Below are 22,704 nucleotides of genomic sequence, written 5' to 3' on the forward strand. Positions count from 1 at the left end.
TTATGGTGAATGTGAGCAGATCATCAGTGCTGACTAATTTAACAGAGTCTCTTTTTTCTTTGGGTTGCTGAAGCTCATGTAGGTTTTTATAGACTCTTGAAGGGCATCGTATGAGGTCTCAACCCATCTATTAAACAATAGAAGTAGTGAGAGAGAGAGAGAATGTAAACACTTGTCTCTAAACATGAGCATTTATATCCCCAGCTCACTATTTGAGTCTGGTTTTGTGGCTGAGCGTGCCCTAGGGTCATCACTGAGCAGCTTGTTCAACTGTGACTTCTGAATGATGAATGCCCCCACTTAAATTACAGATCACTATCCCATGACAAAAATCACCACTATTATTGACCTCCGCAGGGGCAGCAAGGGGAGACTGGGCCATGGTGGAGGGCTTCACTTGCTACAACACTATGCTTTCCCTGGTGGTAGATGAAAATCTGACAGCAGTCTGTCCTGTAGGACATGTGGTAGGGAAGTTTGTCTCACCACTTGCCACTCTGTCACTTCACTACAGACAGTTTTCCTGCTGATCACATTAACTTGGGTCAGAAGCTGAATACTTGGATTTTGACCTCTGAATGAACCTCACTAAAATCAAGACAAGAAATGTGTTCTACAATGCTTTCTCCAGTACTTGAGGGTGGATTTGAACATCAAAGGATGGGTGTTTCAGAAGGACAGAGACTCAGTTGTGTTGTTGAAATAAGAAGAGTGTACAGATTCCCCTCATCTCAGATGCGGGGGGGTGAAGGGGGAAAATCTCCCACGAGTCTAAAGCCGTTTGCATTATGTTGTTCCACTTGCTACGACAAGTCTTCATAATAAGAAGTTTAAAGAAAAAACTTAAGGATCCAAGACGTTAATGATGTGAACAGGCCATTATGCTTGAACACATAGTTTCCTTACTGGAATTAGTTTGGGTAATGCCTGTCTCTCTGTTCAGATGTATTCATCTTTTGCACACTGGGATCAAAGTGGAAGTCCTCTTTTCCCCCCAGAAAGGAACAAGTATATCAGAAACAGCAATTCTGAACATGCAATACAATTTTGGGCTGTTCTGAAGTATGTTGCAGCTAGAATAGAGCTGAGATAAACGTTTGGCAGCAATTTCTTCCCATCAGCCTATGGATCTCCTCCTGCATTGGTCAATCAGGAGCCAGTTGCAATGGTAATACCTCCCTGCTGTCCCTTGACAGATTGATTTTGACCCTTAACTTCCACTTCCACCTGCTAATTACTTGATCATGTTCTCTTCTAATGCCCTTTCCACCTGTCACTGGCCTGATTTTGTCATTCTCACGTTCTGCTGCTACTATCTCCACCTTTGGGCTATTTGTTCTTAAAACCTTCTCCTCCTTGCTGCTTTCCTCCTCCCGCTACTCATCGCAAAGATCATCATTAATATCCAGAATATTTAAGGCAGCTGGTCTCTAATGCTTACTTGTTGGTGGGGCTGGGGAGAGGGAGTGAAAATTGGGGGTTTGCCTTTTAATTTGTGCTTTGTTGTTGCTGGCATGACCTTTAGTCAGGTGCCTGGCTGTTGTTTTCTTGCTGATGGTTTTTACAGAACTGTCCCTTGTAAATAGACACAGAAAGGGCAAGAGAGTAACTGGAGATTGTGCATTGTACACCACTGTTTTTTTTCATGGGAGCCTATTAAAGGCAGTTTTCAGTTCATCTATCCATCTCTTTGTCAATTTGCCTTCTGTGTCCATCCACTTGTGCATTTATTTAGTGGTAATATTAACTACTGTATCATCCTCTTGGATTGTAACATCGTGTTCAGAATAAAGCCAGAGATGCAAAGTGCGCTGAACCCATTATGAAAAAATGAAAGGGCTTTCCTTGATTGCATTTAGCTCAATAAACACAGTTTGTCAGAGATGTCTTTATCTCCTTACATTTAAGCGATTAAATGTTGGTAAAAATAGCTTCAGAAATAAAACATGAAGAGAGCTCCTGGCAAAGCCCTGTCCAGTTTAATTCATACATTAAATATTTGCTACTAGGGTCAAAAGCTGAATGCTTAGATATTTTGCCCTTTGAATGAACCTAGCTAAAATAAAGACAAGGAAATCAGTTCTGCAGAAGCTATCTTCAGAATACTAGGATCAATTTAAACATCAAAGGATGAACAGATCATACAGATGGACAGCCATATTATTCTGCACAATTAATACTCAGAGAGGTGTTTCCTGAATTCCCAATCTTGTGCTGGGAAGATAATATTAACATTTCAGAGTTTTAATTATGTAAAAGACAGTCCTTGATCCTTAGCTCCTGAAAAACAGAACAGTTGATTTTGCATTAATGAATGTAGAAAACATCCCCCAGCCTGAATCTCTGCAATCTTTTTTTTATGGTGAAATTAGCATTTATATTTCTAAAGGTAATTTTTAGACAAGACAATAAATAAATGATATGCTGGTAACCTCCAGATGGATGAAGTGCTTCTTGCCCAGTGTTTACAATAGGAATTGGCCGATTGCATAAGAGCCAGCTCTGCCGAGCAGGGCAGTATTTGCCCTAACCTGAGATCCACTATGAGGATCTGAATCTCACTGCTAGGTTCAGAACGTACTAACACTGTTCTAGGAGAGTTTCTCCAAATAGTATATTTCATATTTGGGTATTTGAGTTCTTTGAGGTGCTGAGAAGAAGGGAGAGAGCAACAGCCAATTGCTGTCACCAGCTTGAGCTGAAATTTGCTCCATTTCTGCTCTGAGTCTGGACATCTCTGCTAAGCTCTGAGTCACAGTTGTATGTCAGGTCTCAGTAACGGGTTTTTTCAGGGTTCATTATCTCTGCATGTGCCTTATTTTAATAAGATCCTGGGCAAACTCTCAGGTTTGAGGTGAATGTTTTTCATAGTTTAAGAGTATTGCTTTCATGTCGAGATGTTTTGATGGATACTGAAATTTCACATCTAACTGTAACTTATTTCTTTAGGCGCCTGAATAAGTGTCCTTATTTTTGTTAAGCAATTTCAAGAGCTCCCATGTTCTCAAAGACCCATACCACTGCCTTTCAAGTTACACAGCTAAAATATCAGTCCTTTGAAAATCTTAGCCATGATTATTTTCTCACTGCGTTTCCAAAATTAGATCATTGTTTATTTTTAATAGAGGACTGCATTACATAATACAGATTATAATATAGTGTTTAGTTTGGGATCATAAACGGTATTAAGAATGGATTAAAATAAGTAAAATAAATCCCAAGGTGCTGATGTTTGTCCACTGAATAAAAAGCAGATTTTGCCATTTACTTCCATTGGCTGTATCAGATAAATGCTGCATCGTGATGGAAGTACACAGCATTTGCTTAGTTTGGCTCATGTGATAGTCAGTGGAGTGACTTGACTTCAGAAGCAAAGCATTGCCTTGCTGTACATAATTAACATTACAGTGTGGTAGGTTCTGCATATGAAAATCCAAGCTATTGTAAATTGTGGTTTCCTTGCCAACCATATCTCAGCTCTCACACTTCTGTAGTTGTCTCTGCGATGCTTTGTGCAGTATTAACACCACTCACCTAATACTGGAGCTGAGTGGATCTGCAAAATCTGGCTGTTATTCTTTCAGATTGAAATATATTAATATGAAAGCAAAAATAACATTTAAGATGTTGCATTTCCCAAGTAATTCTCTTCTGGAATTCTAGTAAACAGCCTCGACATCGGGAAAGTTTCAGAACGCCTTTTTTTTTGGCAGTTGTTTGTGATTAATGAATTTGCATTCATAAACATAAGACTGTTTTGTCTGAATTGCAATTAAAATATTAGAACCGACTGTTCTGCTGAACTATAGGTCATATATCTAGAATTTGGTGTTTGGAATATTTAGTACTCAGAGCAAACTGTTTGCCAGCTAATTACAAACCAAGACTTATACCCTGTGTTTCAGGTATAAGCAAGATCTTGGCACTGCTCTTTTCCTGCTTGGAAAATCTTTTGCATTGCTCATTTCCATGCTATTTTGATCTAATGTATAGATCAGAAGGATATGCATATTGGTTTTTTTCTTAATCAAGTTTAATTTGCACATGGAAGCCCTCCGTGATCCAGCTTCAAGCATGCAAATGAAAGGCATACCTAGGAATAGGTTGAATGCGACAGTCTCCCTCTCTTACAGAAGCACGGCACTACATCAGGAGTACAGTGTGATTGCATCTTAAAGCCTGAGGAAAGAGCAGGAGCTGGTACTACACAACTCACAGTAGAAACTGCTGTTTTGTTTCCAAATCTCTGTACTGCTATATACAAAATGTAATCAGTCCAGAACTGCGACAGCTGAGATTTGGCATTGGTGTCTTCATTGACTTTCATCTGGCTAAGCACCCTCTTGGTACTTGCCTTCATGATCTCCTTAGCACTTACAGCTGGGCTAACTGCAGAATGCAAGGTGTGATTTGATGCAATGCCCTTAATAACAGGATGTTGTTCTGTTTTCATTCTCTGTTCTTTTTGTTCCTTTACAAACTTAGTAAGATTGGGGTATAGGCAAGCATCTGAAGCCTCATTAGTTCCTGTACTGCAGTGCAGCACTTAGCCAGGTAGATGCAACGTAGAGGACTGCATTGTCCTGTGAGCTCAGGGACAAACAGGAACAGTTTGGAATACCCTAAGCTTGTCCTGCTCCTGGAGGTAATGCATTGTCAAAGTACGGCCTAATTTTCTTACCTAGAGTGTGTATGAAGAGGGATTGGCATCAGGAACAGGCCATTAAGCAATTGAAACTCTAATAGAAAAACATAACCTTATCACAGATTTAAAAAAAAAAACAAAAAAAAACCCTCAGAAAATAGCTCAAATATAAGGTTAATTGGAGCCAGAAATGTCAAACTAATGTAGCAATTTACCCTGGGAGACTGCCCTGGCCTTTGAGTATAGCAGTAGTACAGACTACTGAGTAGGATAGTGGAGAAATATAATAGGATTTTATGTAGTCCCCTGTCATATTAAACGTTCTTTGCAATTAATTTCTTGTTGCAATGTTATTTTCAATGACCTATTTTTTTTTGACCTCCTACAATCTTTAAGATACCAAAGTAGGGCGTAAGGGAATTCACATTTCTTAAAAAAATAATAATAATAAAAAAAATCACTTAACTATCGATACTTCTATTGCAGTGTAGACTGATATTAACTCAGAGTGGTTTAAAAATGCCATTGACTCATTCTAGAATAGCCTTAAGTCTATGAGCTGTACTGATCCATTCAGGAAAAAAATGCAGTCTTTGAATGGTTTGCTTAGAAACAAGTGGGAGTTCTCTTGGACTGAGAGTCTGAGGATGCTTGCCCTGTTCGTGAAACATGATAGTTGGTCCTCCTTGTGCTTCTGGCTTTTTCTGATGGCTGGACATCAGACTAAAACAGCTGTGTCACAATACAGATATTGTGACCAGGCCCAATTAATCAAAAACTACTGGGCTTGAAATTAATGATAAATTCCCAAAGTTGTGGAATAGCCAGGGGATCCTTCTAGATTCTGACTCTTCTGACTTACACTAAATCTCTTCCGTATTAGCTGGATAAAACATCCATTCTCATTCTGAAGCATTTTTTTATACAGTAGTAAACTATGGAATTTGTGTTTCTCAGGAGGCCTTATGTTTCCTGACAGCATCTCTCTGTCTGAAGCTGCAAGATCATTCCAGGGCAGTATGAGACCTCCATGAGAGAGGCAGGGAGATGTCTGATAGAAACACTGCATGTGGTTTGGGAGGGAATAGATAATCTCTACAGGTCCCTTTCACTCCTGTTTTTCTATTATTCTAAAAGAAGTAAAGTGGTGATAATGTACCTCATGCTCGTGTTTGCAGTCAAGGAGACCAGTTAAAAGGAGAGAGAACAGTAGAGGCAACAAAACTTTTCAATCCTGAATAAGAACTCTTAACATAAGCCCAAGTGTTTTCCAAGCAAGTGTCCTCAACTGTTTTCCCTGTGGTAGTAAGGATTTTTTATTTTTTAAGTAGAACTGGAACCAAATATCACTGAATCAAAGAAGTCTGCATTAATCAAAGCACATCAAAGAGGTTCCTCATCAGTTGCCTGGAGCAACAGAATCTGCAGTGTATCATCTTTCTTGCTTCATGCTAAGCTGGAGGAATTCAGAGGAAAGAATTTTGTCTGTTTGCTCTCAAATGAACACAAAAATAGTATTTTCAAGGCTTTTTTAATAACTCATTGGATTGATCTGTTTAGCCACTGCAGTTTCTGAATTCCAGACTTGGATTGCCCAGAAATGATTTTCATAAGAAAATCAGTCAAATCAGCCTTTAAATATAATGGTGGATTTCCCCCCTTGACAAAGTTCCAGACTTGCTTCCTGTTCTCTTCCTAGGACAAATGGTGCCATGCAACCCTCATTGCCTCTCTACAGATGGGATATATTCTTAGCATATAGAAAGAGGAAGCAGCTCAGCAGAAACAATAAACAGAATTCTGGGTTTAAGTAAGAAACACTGTCCTTGGATCAATATTTTCTGCTGTTCCCCAATACAGAAATTAGGGGTATTTATGTTTACAGTCTATTCCTAGAAAATCAATTTGTTATCTAAAGCTTGCTAACACTCAATGTAACCAAGTGATTACTCAGGCATTGAAAGTGCTGAAGTTTAAATCTCAGCTGGATTGATTCTTACACTTGCTTGAGCAGTTGATAAAACGCTCACCAGCAAAACCTCTTTGTCCATCCTGGGGAGTTTCATTGCAGCATTGGTAGATACTCAGATATTTCACGTTGATTGCTTCTGCTGAAAATAAAAATCCAGCAACACACGAGCACAGTGATCAACCTGCAGTAACACTGAGGTTGGCGTTATGTTTGTATGGTTTTCTAGGTCACATGTTCTACACCACCTTCCTAATGAGTCCCAGAGCATTTGGCAGAATGTGTACCCATGGGCTGAGTCTCCTTCCCCAGCTCAGGGATGGAACGTGTTGGCAATTCAGTTCAAGCAACACTTCAGTCTGGTTGTTAAAACAGGAAGAGAAGAACAGGAGTTCTCCAACCGAAACTGCAGGGGGAATTTTAGTGTGGTAGAATTTAATTATCCCAACTGGAATAAGGCCAACATTCAGGAGTTTACAATACCCTCTGCTCTTGCAAAAAAAATGCCATAGGATCTTTAAGAATCACTAGTGGTCAGTGGGCTTCACATCACGTCTCAGAGATAGTTATTAATCGGAAGTGTAGATAGTTAAATATTTCATAACAGAAATATATTTAGATGGGCACTGGCTGCAACATTCAGGTTCAGGAAGGAATTAAACAGTTGTGGAGGTGATATTAATCTTAATAAAAATGATCCCATTAAATTCAGCTGACATGTGATGGGTGAATAACATTGAAGGACCCATAAGGTGATATTTTGGTATACTAAATCACCAGTCATCTTTGGTGACCGTCAGCATCACATCGTTTGGAGGAAAGGAATAGAAAAGGTTAACAGCATCCTTTGTATAATAGGGTCAACTCCTGTGGAAATCTGTATGATGAATTTACCCTGATTTCTGTTTAAGTGGAAGCTATGTGCAAATGAATTGGGAAATGGGTGTAAGTGGCAGTATTACACTGTGTTAATTAGCCTGGCATTGATGAACTCTACAAAGCCTGGGAACTTCCACAGCAGGAAAGAGAGCACAGCACAGAGAATCCCTTTCGTCATGACTGACTTGTGCCATGGGACATCAATTAAAAACCAGACCAGGCCACTTTTAATCGCTTTAATGAGGAATTAGGTTTTGTTTTTTTTTTTAAATCTTTGTTGAACTGTCTGTCTACTTTTCTACACTACATCTCATCACAACGGTAGATGAGGTGCTAATTACTTGGCTGCTTTTCTAAGCACAAGGTTTGTTATTCTATACTGCACCTGTCGTCATAGGCTCTGATATTTGGGGTCAGTGGGCATTACTGTATCACCAACTGTAATAAAGAGTAGAAGGCCAATGATCCCGTATGTCTGTTGTTAAAATGAAGGAAGACTTGCAGAGTTCTCCCTGTTGGTACATCCCAGTACAATGGTACTTACACCATAACAGTATTGTCTCAGGGAACATAAGTCTGCTACAGGATATTGCCACTTTAACCACCTGAACTGCCTTTTAGTTCCAGTTTCAATTCGGTGTCAAAAATATTACCCCGTTTAAGATTAATTTGTGGCAAAATGTCATATTAATACAGCTATATTTCCCAGGGGATAAATATGGCCTTTTGAAGAGCAGCCATGGCAGAGTGCTAGATAGGACTACAGAGAATTATCAACAGGCTTTTTCTTTAGCAAATGTCATGCTACCAGAAGAATGGTGCAGTTTGCAGTAAGTGTAGTGTACGGACTGTTCTATTATGAGAGTGAGGTTATGATATTTTCTTCCTATTAATCCATATCTCATCTCTAATTATATTAGCACCTCTCAGTGACACCTGATTAAGAATCTGAGGGGGAAACTGTCAGTTGCCTATAAATCCATCAGCATTGTATCATATTTATTTTTGGCACTTTAACTATTTTGGGAGGGTGATGTTTACCTTGAGGTTTGCACATCATTGGTGGAATTACTTCTGGTTTACACCAAAGTGTCTGCAGTCACCACTGAACCCTATGTAATACTGGGGTGTTTCCTTATAAGCAGCTAAACCCAGCACCAGTTCTAAGCAACTGTAATTCCAGTGAAACCAATAACTAGTGCACCTGCATGTGCTACGACTGACTTTGGAACAATATATCAGGTATTCTCTTTGTACCTGAAGTAGAATAAACTTTGTATTTCATTGCACCTTCGGTACCTGTGGTACGCCTTGGATATGTCTGAGCTATTGAAAACAAACTTCTTAACAGCCCTCAGATGTAAGGAAAGGGAAGATGAAAAAAAGTCTTAAAACGAATCTCTTGCCTCACAGCATTCCACCAAGATGACTCAGAAAGTGACAAGGGAACCAAACTGCAAATTAGGCTCTAGTGTTTGTTGAAGACATTTGCCACCGGTAAAAATGAGTTATTGAAACAGTAAAGCTGAGGACTTCAGAGAAACTTTGATTGACAACAATAATTATAGCTATTCTTGTTCCTGTAAGAAATACAGCACAGGCTAGGCGTAATAAATGTATGAAAATGATATTCTAAATCTGAGCAGAAGCAGATATAAGTCCAAACAGTTTGTGTCTTCTGTACAAACGCCTGTGCATTTTTATGTCTTAGAAGTAGCAGTAGCTACCAGGCAGGTGTGTAAATGTGCTCTACAGTGATTAGCCAGCTAACCAGTGAATGTTTTCTAAATAAGCCTCTTTGAATACAGACTGTCTTGCATCAGTAGTGTTCAAACTGGTGAAAGAGCTGGGGTTCAGCACCCAAGCCTGGCTGTGTAGCAGGGAGGTCAGTCTGGGGGTTCTGCAGAGCAGATGCAGTTCATGGGACACTTGACCTCTGCTTCTGTCTGTGGAGGAGATGCCTAATGAATGTTTGAACCACCTTCAGGCACTTCCAACGTGGTCACATAATCTCTATCTGAGGATAACCCTATGTTTGGAGCCTGAACTTCTGCAATATTCCTTACAGGCAAAGAGGGGATAGAGCTGAAGAGAACTGTCTAATGCATCCACAGGCAGCTTTCAGCCTTAGATGGGGAACCACTGCAAAGACCTAGAGCTAGAAACTCTTCTTTGTGGCTAAGCAGCGCCCTCACACCTGACACTTGCATATTACTAAATCCTAGTTTCATCTCTAAACTGCACCATAGTACAGGATGAATGCAGAAGGTTCAGGAGTACTTAAGCCTCTGGTTCTCATTCTAAAGTGTCTGGATTTTCTAATGCTGTGGAAATCTAAATCTAAAATGCTTTGTAGCCAGTTCCTTTTGTTTTTGTCTCTCTAGCTTGACGTCTGCCTCGTATTTCCTTCTCCTGCTGTTAAAATCATGCTTGTTACTGAAAAACCCTGCATCCTTTCCAACCCTCTGACATAGTGAAAGCAGGCTTACATCTGTACTTTGCAAGCAAGCAGCTCCAATTGCTCCACCAGATGTGTATACTGTGAGATCACTTTCCTTCTTCCCATTTCTGGTCTGAGATCTGGATTCATTTAATGACACCAGGCAAAGAATGGAAGAAGGCAGCACTGTAGCTGTTTCTTTCAAGGCTGCAGTGGTGCAAAGAAAGTGACTGTAGACTGCTGGTTGTTTTTACTGAACTCATCAGATCACATTGCTGAGAATTATTCAGTGGGATTCACATTCACGAGAAAAAGAGAAGTATGAAGTTACTCAATCCACAAGTGCTGAGAAGGAGTTAAATTAAGGGGGGAGAAAGAAAAAAAAAAATAGGAAAAAAAAATCCTTAATGCTGAAGAAAGATTATGCTGGCTTACTTATCAGGTTCATGCTGAGCCAAGTTGTAATTGGAATGTACCCTTTGTAAAGTTTATTGGGTCCTGGGGCAGCTTGTTACTGAACCGGTCAATTAATCTATTTTTTTTTTTTAATGAGTTAGGGGATTTCCTTTTGTGGAAAATCACCAGGAAACCTGACCAAATGCCCACAGCTCGGGGAAAGCGTGGCCTTAACATATAGAAAACCCTTCCTCCATAATTAGGAGAGGAAATAGACACCTCCCCTTACGGGCAGCACATTTGACCAATCCAGGGACAAAATAGATGGGATTTCACCATTGACTTAGAGGTTGTCCAGGGAAGATCACCATGAAACAAGATTACTTGAATGCAGCTTGGTGTTGAAGGAAATAGAACTGTTGAGTCTCCCTGCTGAGAGACAAATGATTTCCTTTTAAAAACCTGTTTGTTCCATGCTGTAACTCCCAATGTAGCAATAATTAATGATATCAGAAGGTTACGAAAGACATTTTGTTATGCTTGCTCTGTTCTAGGCATGAAATTGGATTAACATGAAGATAAACTTCGACTTTAAATCTGTTGAGGAAATCAGTAATTATGTCAAAATTCACAAATATTAATCTTTTTAAGTGTGTCAGGACACTGTTCATCTATCAGCAAAACATTTTGCCCTGTCAGAATTCTGTTGAAATGTTAATTTCATTAAATACTTGGATTTCCAATAGCAGAATATTGTAAAGATGCTGCTTATTGAATAAAGGAAAACAATCTCACCTCCAGAAACATGGTTATTTCTGTTCCAGTGGCATCCTGCCAGTACCCTCTCATGAGGAAGAATCAATTTGCAAGCTATTGAATAAACCCTTGGGCTCTGCCTTGGAGAGGTGACCACCCATGAAACCAACTGACATGAAAGCACCTCAAGGTATGATAGTGAATTAATAGTGTACCTTTGCTGCAAATGAGCATGTGGAGACACTGTTGGCTTTAGGGGCAAGCAGCAGGGCAGTTATAAAGACTGAAATTAAGTTAGGTAAAAGATCACTGGGTGATTAGGAAGAGAAGGGACTCCTTCTCAAACATTTAATGAGTTCAGTGCTGGCCCTCATTCTACAGTAGCTAATTTTAATCTGGTTGTTATTTTAAAAATAAAGAGGTGGAACAGTTGTGTGAGTATGTATGCAGTGGAACAGCCTGCGATGAAGTCTGCTTAGTTGTGGCATTGTTGCTACTGATTCTCTTGAGATGAAAACTCAGCAGGGTACGCCTGAATATGTTGCAGTCATACCTTCCCATTGCAATTTGGCTATACCCTAAGGGGGCACGTTAGCTTTGAGTGCCCATTTAATTAAGTAGCCTGGTAGTAGTAGCAGAAAAAATAACCTTCAGTGACAGATTGTGGCCCTGCATGTGTAGGGTCAGTGGGGAGGGATGAGGTTGGAGATTCTTGAGGTCCCTTCCAACCTGGGCCATTCTGTGATTCCCTTCACTGAGGGGGCATCATCCAAAAGGCTGGCAGGTGTCTTAGCAAAATGTTAGTTTGCTTTTGTGTTGCCCAAAAGGGAAGGTGTTTGTAGGAACAAGTGTGTATCAAGTGAGAAGGGAAGGTTTTCCAGTTGCTGAATGTCAGGAAAACCCAAGGTGAAGGCTAACAGGTAGTTGAGTGTTTTCCTGAGCATATCTTGCTCATCTGTTTCAGATGAGTTACCACTGTTCAAAAAATCTGGAGTTTGTGCTCTTAGGTAGAAAAAACATCGTAATAAGGAAATATTTTTACAAACAATGACTATTTTTAATATGTTCTCATAAAATATTTTAAGGTATATACTACCCATGTCCAAACTTCTCTTAAAAATGTGGTGAAAAAAAGCATTCAACCTTCAGAAGTATTTATTATTGGCAGCAAATGTTTTCATTTTAAAATTTCTTGTTCTGTTTTTTGAAAATGTTCATCAAATATCACATATTTTTTCTCTCTTCTAGATAAGCTGTCATAATAATAAAACTGAGAGGGAGGGTACGAAAGCAGAGAGTGGCCGTGGAGTTTTTTCCAGTGTGGCTATGGAGACACTCAGCTCCCATTCATCAGGACTGTTCTTTGCATCTCTCTGACCTGACCTGTTGGCAGGATGTGGCTATTGCATTTCTTGTCCTGCGGTGTTCAACTCGGTGCTCTGCCACATGATCTGACTGGTAAGTCGAGGGTTTCTACTTTGTGCCCTGTGTAGATGTATCTTAAGTGTGACTGGAAGGAAAATTAAGCCCAGGTTTAACCTCTGGTGATAATCAGAAAACATTCTTTGCTGCTGTTGGCTTTAGTGAGAACTACAAAGTCTTTGTGTGGAGGAGATAATTAAATCTCTAATGTTTATAAATTATCCAGGCAGTATTATATAAAAAGTTTTCTATGATGACCAAGTCAAATATAAAGAGGGTGTCTCATTATTTTTCATTTTGTTGCGATCTATTTCTCTTCACCAATTTCTTATTCATTTTTTCCTATATCCCAAACTCTTTTCTTTATCGCAGGCTGCTCGCATGGGCTTAGCCATAAAATCATCTCTCTGTGAAAGAAACATCCTTCTATTTATTGTGTCTATTTTTTTATGATGACTTTTACTTTGAATTTATTTAACAATACTGTACTCCTTCCCTTTCACTACATTGTAACTGCTCCTTCCTGTGTCATTTGGAACTGGCCAAAGTTGGCAGATCTCAAATTTCTTTTTCCTTTTTGAATTGTGCAGATTCTTTCTCCTTCAGTGATAATGGGCATTGTGTTCCCTTAGAAATATTTTTGGGGGCCTATTATTTCTCAGCCACTTCAGTTGGCAAACTGAAGGCCTGGAAACAAATTAGCTTGGATGGCAGCCCAAGCTGTCAAAATGAGCCTTCCATTCATTACTGAATCATCCTCCTCCTGCATTTAGATCTTCAGTCCCACTTTTCCAGTAAGCTTCTCAGTTGAGTTATTGGAATTCTTTTTTTTCTGTCACTTTTGAACTTGCTACTCCAGTCTACTTCACTTTCGACCACACAGCAAAGCTACTTCCCCATTATCTGGAAGTAATGAACTAATAAATGCTGGTGTAGAGGGCACAGCTGGGCATTATTTTTGGTAGAAGACATTAAAATTATATTTTCCTCACATATTCTTTCTCTGTGAGTTACCAGTCTCTGAGGCCTTGATCACTTTGTCAGGCAAGAAACTCCATGTAGGAAAACTGATTCCCATGTTGGTATCATTAAAATCATATTATTAGTCTTGCTCTGAAAAGTTCTGGGGATGAGGTAGGAAGGTCTTGTATCCTTCACATATTTTACGTCCTTTATTCTCTTCCACTTCTTTCTTTTTCTTTTCTTTTTAATTCTTTTAATTTTTTTTTGGTGTGTTCGTTTGAAGATTCCAGTGCTATCTGGAAATAATGCTAAACTATGTTAGGGAATCCATAGGGGGGAGTAGTATGCAGGCAGGATCGTATCACTTACAGATTTTAATGGGGTAGACAAGGAAAACTGATGCAGAGCTTGCAGTGTCTTATCCTAAAGGTTGGCATAAATGTTAGTTACCATTCCGTGTGTCTTTATTGTCTTTATGACAAGCAATTCTGCAGGAGGGCCAAGATAAAGCCTTTAGGCTTATACTGAAATCTTGTGTAAAATGTATGAAATTACCCCTAATTCTGTTGTGCAGTTTTGGTGGACTTTATAGAAGGAAGGAAGAAGGAGCAAATTTCTTGACCAAAACCTGATGTACAGTATTACTGTTATGAACTAGAGAAATTTCCATTGGAGATCCAGCTGTTGGGATGAGGTGTGCAGGGAGGAACAAGAATTAATCCTTGTAAAGAAATCCTTGTGTATCCACACAGATACTCAATGTATTTTGGTTAGTCTGTTCTAAACATGAATTCGGATTCTCTTTGCAAGTACTCTCCAGAGTACAGATATCTGTGAATGATGAATATAAGGAATTGGGGGGATAGGCAGTTCTGGGTGGTATGAAAGGAGTGTTTGAGAATGTTTAGGTAGAAATGGTTTAGTATACACAAAGATTCTTGATCTGAGCTTAAGACACTGTGCTTACTTAGGGTGTGCTAAAGCTAGGATGAATGCAATTCCATAGCAAACAAGAAATGGATTTGGCTTCAGTGCACAAAACTCTGGATCTTATTGTGATTTCTTAGAATGAAGTCTATTCAGATAAAAGCTACCTCATATCTGGGTCTGAAAAGCCAGCTTTGTGATCTGCAACTGTGATTAAGGTGGAAGAACTTTACTTGGAAGAACTTACAGCATAAACCAACAGAAATGACTTGCTTGCAGCCAGAGAACAAAGGGGAAAAGACAGTGTTGGGAATGATTAGGTAAGGGGTAGACAACAAGATGAAAAATATCCTTATGCAGCTTGCAGACATGATCCACCCATGTCATGAACAGGATTACAAGTGTTTTGAGAAGCATATTTTGAAAGACAGAAATACAGAAAGTAGAGAGAAGGACAACAAGGATGAGTAGAGTTATTAAATGACTTTTGTTGGAGAGGTTAAGTGAAATTAGTTCAGCTTGGAAGAGAGACAAGTAATACAGGTGTGTGTGAAGTCAGAAATGACATGGGAAAAGTGAATTGGAAATGACTATCCCCTTGTAATACAAGACTAAGGGGTCAATAAAGGGAATATTCAGGCAGCTACTTTAGCGCACAACATCTAGAAGTGCTTTTTCACAGAGTGCATAATTCAGTTGTTGAACTTATTGCTGACAGATATAGATTCGAGAAGCAATTAGACAAATTCGTGGAAAATGGGTCCAGCAGGGGCTATTAAACACGCTGATGCAGATGCAACCTCTGGCTCAGGAAATCCCTAAGTGGCAGATTGCCAGAAGCTGGAAGTGGAAGAAGCATCATGGTAGGCCTGACATGCTTTTCTTTTGACCACTCTGGGTTTGCCAGTGTGGGTTTCAAGCCTAGATGGAAGATGGTGTTTCTTAGGCTTCTGTTTATCCTTTGGCATTGCTCATATTCCATGTCTTATTTCATTGAATTCCCTCTCTTTACAGAGCTGTATTATATTGTGTGGGTTTGATGTCTGACAATAGTTGAATTATACAGTACAAAGAATAAAGTATCAGCCTGCTCTCATGTCAGTACAGCAATGCATAAACCACCATAATTAACCCTGTGGCAGACCACACAGGCTTTCCATCCCATCCCTGCCCAAATGGCTGAATGGGAAGGATTAGCATTTCAGCACTTCCAGAAAGTTACACAATCAAGGGTCTGACAGAAAAAGGGAGGGAATGAATTCCAAAGCATCTTCCAGTAGGATTTCATACTTCTAAACCACTTTCAGATTAACAGTGACTGATGAGTCTATGGCCAACCTGCTTTGCCACTTCATATACAAAAATGCTGTACTTCTTGGCCATACTTTGCCCCTCATAATTTCCAGATGTAGAAACTCGTGGAGTGCTTTAAATCATCTGTACATGTTGAATTCAGCCGGGGAGATCAATTTGCTCAAATAATGTCCCTGTGCAGCTGGGAACGCCCACTGCCCTGACACTAACTTCTTGGGCAACATCAAGCAAATCCTCAGCTTCTCAGCCCTTTCAGCAAACTGATTTCCAAGGGTGGATATGCAGAGAATTGCAGTCCGGCCACAGCTTCATCCTTTTGTCTGCCATTTTCTTTCTCTTGGATTAGTGTTTTTTGTTTTTTTGTTTTTCTTTCTCTTTCTTTCTTTCTTTCTTTCTTTCTTTCTTTCTTTCTTTCTTTCTTTCTTTCTTTCTTTCTTTCTTTCTTTCTTTCTTTCTTTCTTTCTTTCTTTCTTTCTTTCTTTCTTTCTTTCTTTCTTTCTTTCTTTCTTTCTTTCTTTCTTTCTTTCTTTCTTTCTTTCTTTCTTTCTTTCTTTCTTTCTTTCTTTCTTTCTTTCTTTCTTTCTTTCTTTCTTTCTTTCTTTCTTTCTTCTCTTCCTTCCTTCCTTCTTCCTTCCTTCCTTCCTTCCTTCCTTCCTTCCTTCCTTCCTTCCTTCCTTCCTTCCTTCCTTCCTTCCTTCCTTCCTTCCTTCCTTCCTTCCTTCCTTCCTTCCTTCCTTCCTTCCTTCCTTCCTTCCTTCCTTCCTTCCTTCCTTCCTTCCTTCCTTCCTTCCTTCCTTCCTTCCTTCCTTCCTTCCTTCCTTCCTTCCTTCCTTCCTTCCTTCCTTCCTTCCTTCCTTCCTTCCTTCCTTCCTTCCTTCCTTCCTTCCTTCCTTCCTTCCTTCCTTCCTTCCTTCCTTCCTTCCTTCCTTCCTTCCTTCCTTCCTTCCTTCCTTCCTTCCTTCCTTCCTTCCTTCCTTCCTTCCTTCCTTCCTTCCCTTCCCTTCCTTCCCTTCCCTCCTTCCCTTCCCTTCCCTTCCCTTCCCTTCCCTTCCCTTCCCTTCCCTTCCCTTCCCTTCCCTTCCCTTCCCTTCCCTTCCCTTCCCTTCCCTTCCCTTCCCTTCCCTTCCCTTCCCTTCCCTTCCCTTCCCTTCCCTTCCCTTCCCTTCCCTTCCCTTCCCTTCCCTTCCCTTCCCTTCCCTTCCCTTCCCTTCCCTTCCCTTCCCTTCCCTTCCCTTCCCTTCCCTTCCCTTCCCTTCCCTTCCCTTCCCTTCCCTTCCCTTCCCTTCCCTTCCCTTCCCTTCCCTTCCCTTCCCTTCCCTTCCTTTCTCTTTACAATAAAAGAAACCAACTATATCCAGGATAAATAAAAGTGAAATACATGCCATATACATGAGTCTGTTCCTCAGGGAGGCAGTGGCCACCCCACTACATCTGTGCCTGTATGCACTGGCCTGTTTTTACCTCTGAATGCTATCAGCATCTGCCTCTTTGTCATCTAAATGCGGGTTCTCTTTCATCTGAGCTCTGTGGTTATTTCCACAGTGCTAAGGCAAAATGAAATTTTTTTCTGTAACTGTATAAGTGCTTGAGTCAATCAATAACTATGGGTTTAAATGAGTGATACTCAGGTGGGCAGGATGTGAACTGGGTAGAAAAACAGAAACCTTGAGAGATGCAGATCTGTTCCCCCAGGAGGTGGCTCTGCCTATATTTTTTCCTGTACGTTGAGCCTCTATAGTGGAAATAAAAACCTACATTCCTTTAAAGAGATGAGATTCTATTAGTTTAATAGGAGGTGCTAGTGCTTATATAAGGCTGCTGCATTCTTATTAATAACTTACAATTTTTTAGCTAATCTTCCAGTTTTTCAGGTTATAAAATAGTTATTGTGAGAATCAGTGGGTTAGCAGCAGAACTATAGAAAAAGCCCAGACCCATCAGCTTTGGGGAATGAGCATGCTGTTTCTTTTCAGGCTTGCTGATTTGAAATATAACATTTAGCAATAACCAGGCAATCTTAATGTCTTACAGGACACTGAATTACATCAAAGCAATCTGTAGTGCTTTCTGCCCAGTTCAAGTGAATTCACCTGCTGTATTGTTTACAGGAGTATTTCCTATCCTCACATGAACCTTTCAGATTCCAAAGGGAGATACTGAGAAGAGAGGGAGGAACAAGCTATCATCTACAGGCTCTTTTGCAATGTGTGAGTAAAAAGCAGCAGGTTATGTGCAGTGCATGTAGAGAAGTGAAAGTGCCTGCTAGATTAATTATTAAGGCCAAGAAGACATTGCCTTCCCAGTCTTTGAAGAAGGTGCTTGGGTAAGGAGACATGAGAAAAGAGCTGGGTTCTCATGGGCTCGGTGACACACTTTAGGGAGGAGCCACAGATCACAGTGTGAGACAGGGGTGACTCATAGAAGGCTACCTACAAAAAGGTTGTCAGGTCTGATGCTCTCTTTGCAATAGTTCATCATGTTAGCACACTTGCAATAATAATTATTATTTACCGAGGGCCTAATCATCAACCAATGCCTCAGGTGCCTCTTATGATTAGAATATAAAACAGATTGGGTTGCTGCATACATTAAAAAAGATTTTTAATCTGTTTCTTTCAGAACTACTATGTGACATCAAAGTCATTCAAAGGTTAGGTGAGAGAGTTCTGGGAACCCGAGGTTGTAGGACTAACATCTACAAATAGTATATTCCTCCAAATACTACCAGTTTAAGGGCAATTCCTGCGCTTGCTAAGATGGAATAGCATGAAAAGAGTTTGAAGGTTGGAAGCATATCTTAGTGCCTATCCATTAAATTCCTGAGATGTGAGAACCAACTTTTTAAACTCTACTTTTATGAACATCAAGTCTGTGACAGGTCAGTGTTTAGTCTATTATCTTATCAGCTAGTGGCTGCATATTCATTGGAGAGAGATGAGCTGTCCATTATACGTATTTTGTACTTTTATGATGAAAGATAATTTGTGTAAAAGCATCCTGAGCACAGGCATTTTGGGATGCTTTTAACATATCAAAAGAATCTGATCTGTATCTATCTTTTTCCTCTAGTCAAATTACTCACTAGGAATACTGATTCTTTTATTTCCATTCTCTCTCCATACTATATTAAACACAGCATTTTATTTTTTGCATAAGAGGAGCAGGACAGGGAGTAGAAGTAAAGACACAAACGAAAGAAATAGAAATAAGAGCCTCTTAGATTGTTATTTTGAAATTGTATTTAAATTATATTTGCATTAAAAGAAAACAAAGAGTTTTCTTCCTGGTACACATTTTGCCCCTAATGTTCCCTTATACTTGTCAGATTGGGAAAATTTAAAGGAGCAAAGTCTGGAATAGAAAAACTCTGCTTTGTTATTAGGCTTATTTTGAATGTATTAACCTCAGTATGTGCCTCCAGTTATCCTATAGAGAGAGTGCTTCTCTAGCTTCCAGATGGGAAGCTTGGAGGCAACATTAAGTAGTCAGGTGTTCTGGGTTTTGAGGTTGCAAATCTCATTTTCCTGGAGATGCTGTGGTGATGCCAGATATGCCATAATACATTATTTGGCTAGAAAAATGTATATATATTTGACTGGGAAGCTGTCCTCCACCTTTCTTTGTATTTCATATACGCAGTGGTTGTACACTGCACACTGTTGCTACTTTTGCTGTGGAGTTGTTGCACACCGGTCTCCTCACTTTTGCAAGCATGTCAAACTGACAACTGCTTTCTGCTTGTAAAGCTTCCACCCCCTGCAATTAACAAAACAAACAAACAAACAAACAAACAAAAACAACCTAAGTTTTACAGACTTATTTGAAGTGAGTGATGGCAACCCGGGGCTCTGAACACCGGAGAATAAAACCACCAAAAACACTTATTGTGTTTAATTTCATATGATTTCCAGAGCATATACAACATGTATAATACGTTGTTTAGAAACAAACAAGTGACTTGCTCTCATCAACCATAAGAATGGCTGATACACAGATTTATGTTGCAAGGGAATTCATAGCTATGAGTTTGAAGTGTTTGATTGTGTTCAGGGCCTTTTCGTTGTGTTTTAAGAAAATGTTTCATGCTCCTGTAGCACCTTTCACTTCCAAGGGCTTGCTCCTGATCTATCAAGATGAGAAGTAACTAGTTGATTTAGGTTGGAGATTTATGACGGCATAAATCCATGGTGAGATCAGTAGCTGCCTCAAATAGCTGAGTTTCCCCAACAAACTTCAGCTGCAGTCAGGCAAACAAAATAGTTTCAGTGGAAGAAAGGAGAATAAGGAGCATCCTCTTTGGATCCTTTCCTCTCTCCTTTTGTTTGCCCTTTCCCTCTGATTTGTGTTGACAGTCACAGTGTTCTTCTTTAGACTCATTTTCTCACTGTCTCACTTCTCTTGATTTCCAATCAAATAGGATTTCTCCTATTTCAGCATTTCCTGCCGTTTACCTGTAGAACTCAGTTTACCTGGTTTTTCTTTTCCCTTAGCAAACTTATCTCCTTCTGGAGATAAATCTCACTGTCCCTGGAAATTTTCAAGAGAAGGGTAGATCTGGCACTTAGGGACTTGGTTTGATGGGCATGGTGATGATGGGTCAACAGTTGGACAGTTTTTCCAACCTTCATGGCTCTATGATTCTAAGACACACGGTCGTGCTGCTGGAACTGCTACATAAACAGTGCTGACCCTTACTCTCCTCCAGTGTGCATATAGCCTGGGGTCCATTACATGGTTCTTCCTGGGCTCTTTTTAACTCCCTGTAGCTATTTTCTTGTTGAATTCAATCTCATAGGCCAACAGCTAACAGATTTTGGAATGGCCTCTCCCGTTCTTAGCTTCTTTCAGAGGGTCATCTACCCATCAGTGCAATGAAACCAATCTTCCATCCCATTCCAATCAGGAAGAAAGGTGTTCCTGTCATTCAATACATGTTTCCTTTGCATGCAAAAGTGCATCTCTGCATTTTGCCTTCAGTAAATAATGCTGTATTTTTAATGAGCTTGTCCCTAAGAAGCAGATTGTGCCGCCAAATGCTTCAACTTTCTCTCTTTTCAGATTCTAAAATAAGTTTTTGCTGGCTTTTTGCTGGTAGTGGCTGGAGGGGGTGGGTTTCTAAGTATGGGGTGGGTTTCTAAGTATGTATGACCAGCACCAGCTGAAGATTGCTTTTCACTTTACCCTTGCTGACTATTCTGGCTCTTTTCTCTCATTTATCCTGGGGAAACTTGTTTTAAATGTCCCTTGCACGGTGTAATTGAATCCTCTGTAGAAACTGAAGCTTGTATCTTTCTCTGGGCTTCTGGAACTTCCTGAAGTTTTCAGGGAGATTGTATACAGCCCTTACTAAATGGTATGACTTACAGCCCTCATGTTCTGCCCTAAAGATGTAAGACCCAAGAAGAACAGCTTGTCAACCGAAGGCAGTGCAAGCAGATGAGAATGGGATGTAACTGAGGGAAACAGGAAAGTGTTGTGTTTGTCTTATTTTTCATGGTGGCAATAGTTATTGGAATGCTTCAAAGGGAGGAAAAACTAAACTTAATCATACACTTATGCTATGTGGATGTGACTTGATACAAGTACTTTAACCTGATTAGAGAAGAGGTTTCTTGCATGTACTCTGGTAAGAAATTGGAAGAAAATAATGAACAAATTGCCAATTGAGAGGGCTGAGGATAGCCAGGATGAAAGAAAACAGTGGGAAATGGAGAGAAAGAAAAGTTGTTCAAGGTGCTGAATGTGAAAACAATAAGCTTTGATGTGATGAGCATTGGCTAAGAGGCAGGAGGATCTGAGGATGGTGGAGAAGGTAGATGACTCTGGATAAATGGACTAGAGGGGATGAGGGCAGAAGCCTGGAGGGGAGACAGCTTCAGTGAGATGAGGCATGAGATGACTAAGACTTGGCTGAAAGGCTGCAGCATTATAAATTGGGGAGGCAGATTTAATGGTGGCTTTGACATCTGGGAGGAGAGGGAAGAAGAGCTAAAAATGCCCCTAAGAATATGAGTGTGTGCGAAGGGCATCGCTACTGGCAATGTAGAAAGGAAGCAGAAAATGTATTTATCCTCCAAAGGAGAACAGTGCAGAGGCTGAAATTCTGAGTGCACACTAGTGGATGGGGGAACAAACACCAACTGCCCCATTATGTCCCCCTGGATCTTGTGCAACATGCGGGTGGTACACAGCTCCTCCTTCAGTGCTGTGAAGGGGTCTCACATCTGTCAGTATGGCATGGCATCCAGAGGTTGCTAGAGAGGTAGGAAATAGGTATTTTAAGGCTGAAGTGAATTACTTCTTGCAGAGCAAAAGGAGATGTCAGGGAAATTGTGTGGTCTTTGTGATACCAATTTACTGCACAGCCGACCTGAAGTATAGTATCTCTTCTGTTGCCCTTATCTCATCCAGGCTCTGCCCTGGAGCTCCTTCTGGCCTGACTAGTGCCTGGTCCCTGTAGGGCAGGCTGCTGCCTGTCAGGGCTGGAGGCAGCTTCATGGGGAGACTGTGCCAAGTCATGGCCTTTTCTCTATTGCGTGATAGTACTTCTGAAGACAGCAGTCTCCCGAGTCTCTCCTTTCTTTCTCTCTCCCCTCCCAGTTAAATCTACTCCTAGTTTTAAAGCCCTAAATCTCTGGGATTTGGTTTGCTGAGAGCAATGGTCATCCCCATGCTGCATCACACACTGCTATGTGGGCCCCATGAATGTGCACATACGAAGGATGTTCTCCAGAGAGGCCATAGAACTCTCTTCTCCCCTTTGGCATCATCCAAAATTTCCATATTCTGGGTACACCACCAGCTCTGTGCCTTTCTCTGTGTTCTGAAGGGTTCTGTGGCTCTTTTTAGGCTACATGCAATACAATTACGACAGCAGCTGAGGAGGAGACTAGGGTTGACCTGATGTGAACTGAAACCATGCACTGTGACAGTGAACAAGCTGTGGTTTCCTCTACCCTAATTCTTCCACAGTACCAGTGTGTTTCTCTACTT

The 22,704-nt window shown here is 40.3% G+C and overlaps 1 protein-coding gene across 3 annotated transcripts in view; it reads left to right on the top strand.

The window, feature by feature from the left end:
• FAM169B (Protein) overlaps window positions 1-22,704 on the top strand; it is a 197,700-nt gene that overhangs the window by 52,823 nt on the left and 122,173 nt on the right. For all 3 annotated transcript variants that reach the window (XR_004308540.2, XR_014934288.1, XR_014934289.1), the window contains 2 exons: window positions 11,154-11,275; window positions 12,334-12,543. The gene's annotated coding sequence lies outside the window, so the exon portion shown is untranslated. The remainder of the gene's footprint in view (window positions 1-11,153; window positions 11,276-12,333; window positions 12,544-22,704) is intronic.

Source organism: Coturnix japonica, chromosome 14, assembly GCF_054131305.1.
Source record: "Coturnix japonica strain WE chromosome 14, WE-NBRP24, whole genome shotgun sequence".
In the NCBI taxonomy this organism is placed as follows: Eukaryota; Metazoa; Chordata; class Aves; order Galliformes; family Phasianidae; genus Coturnix; species Coturnix japonica.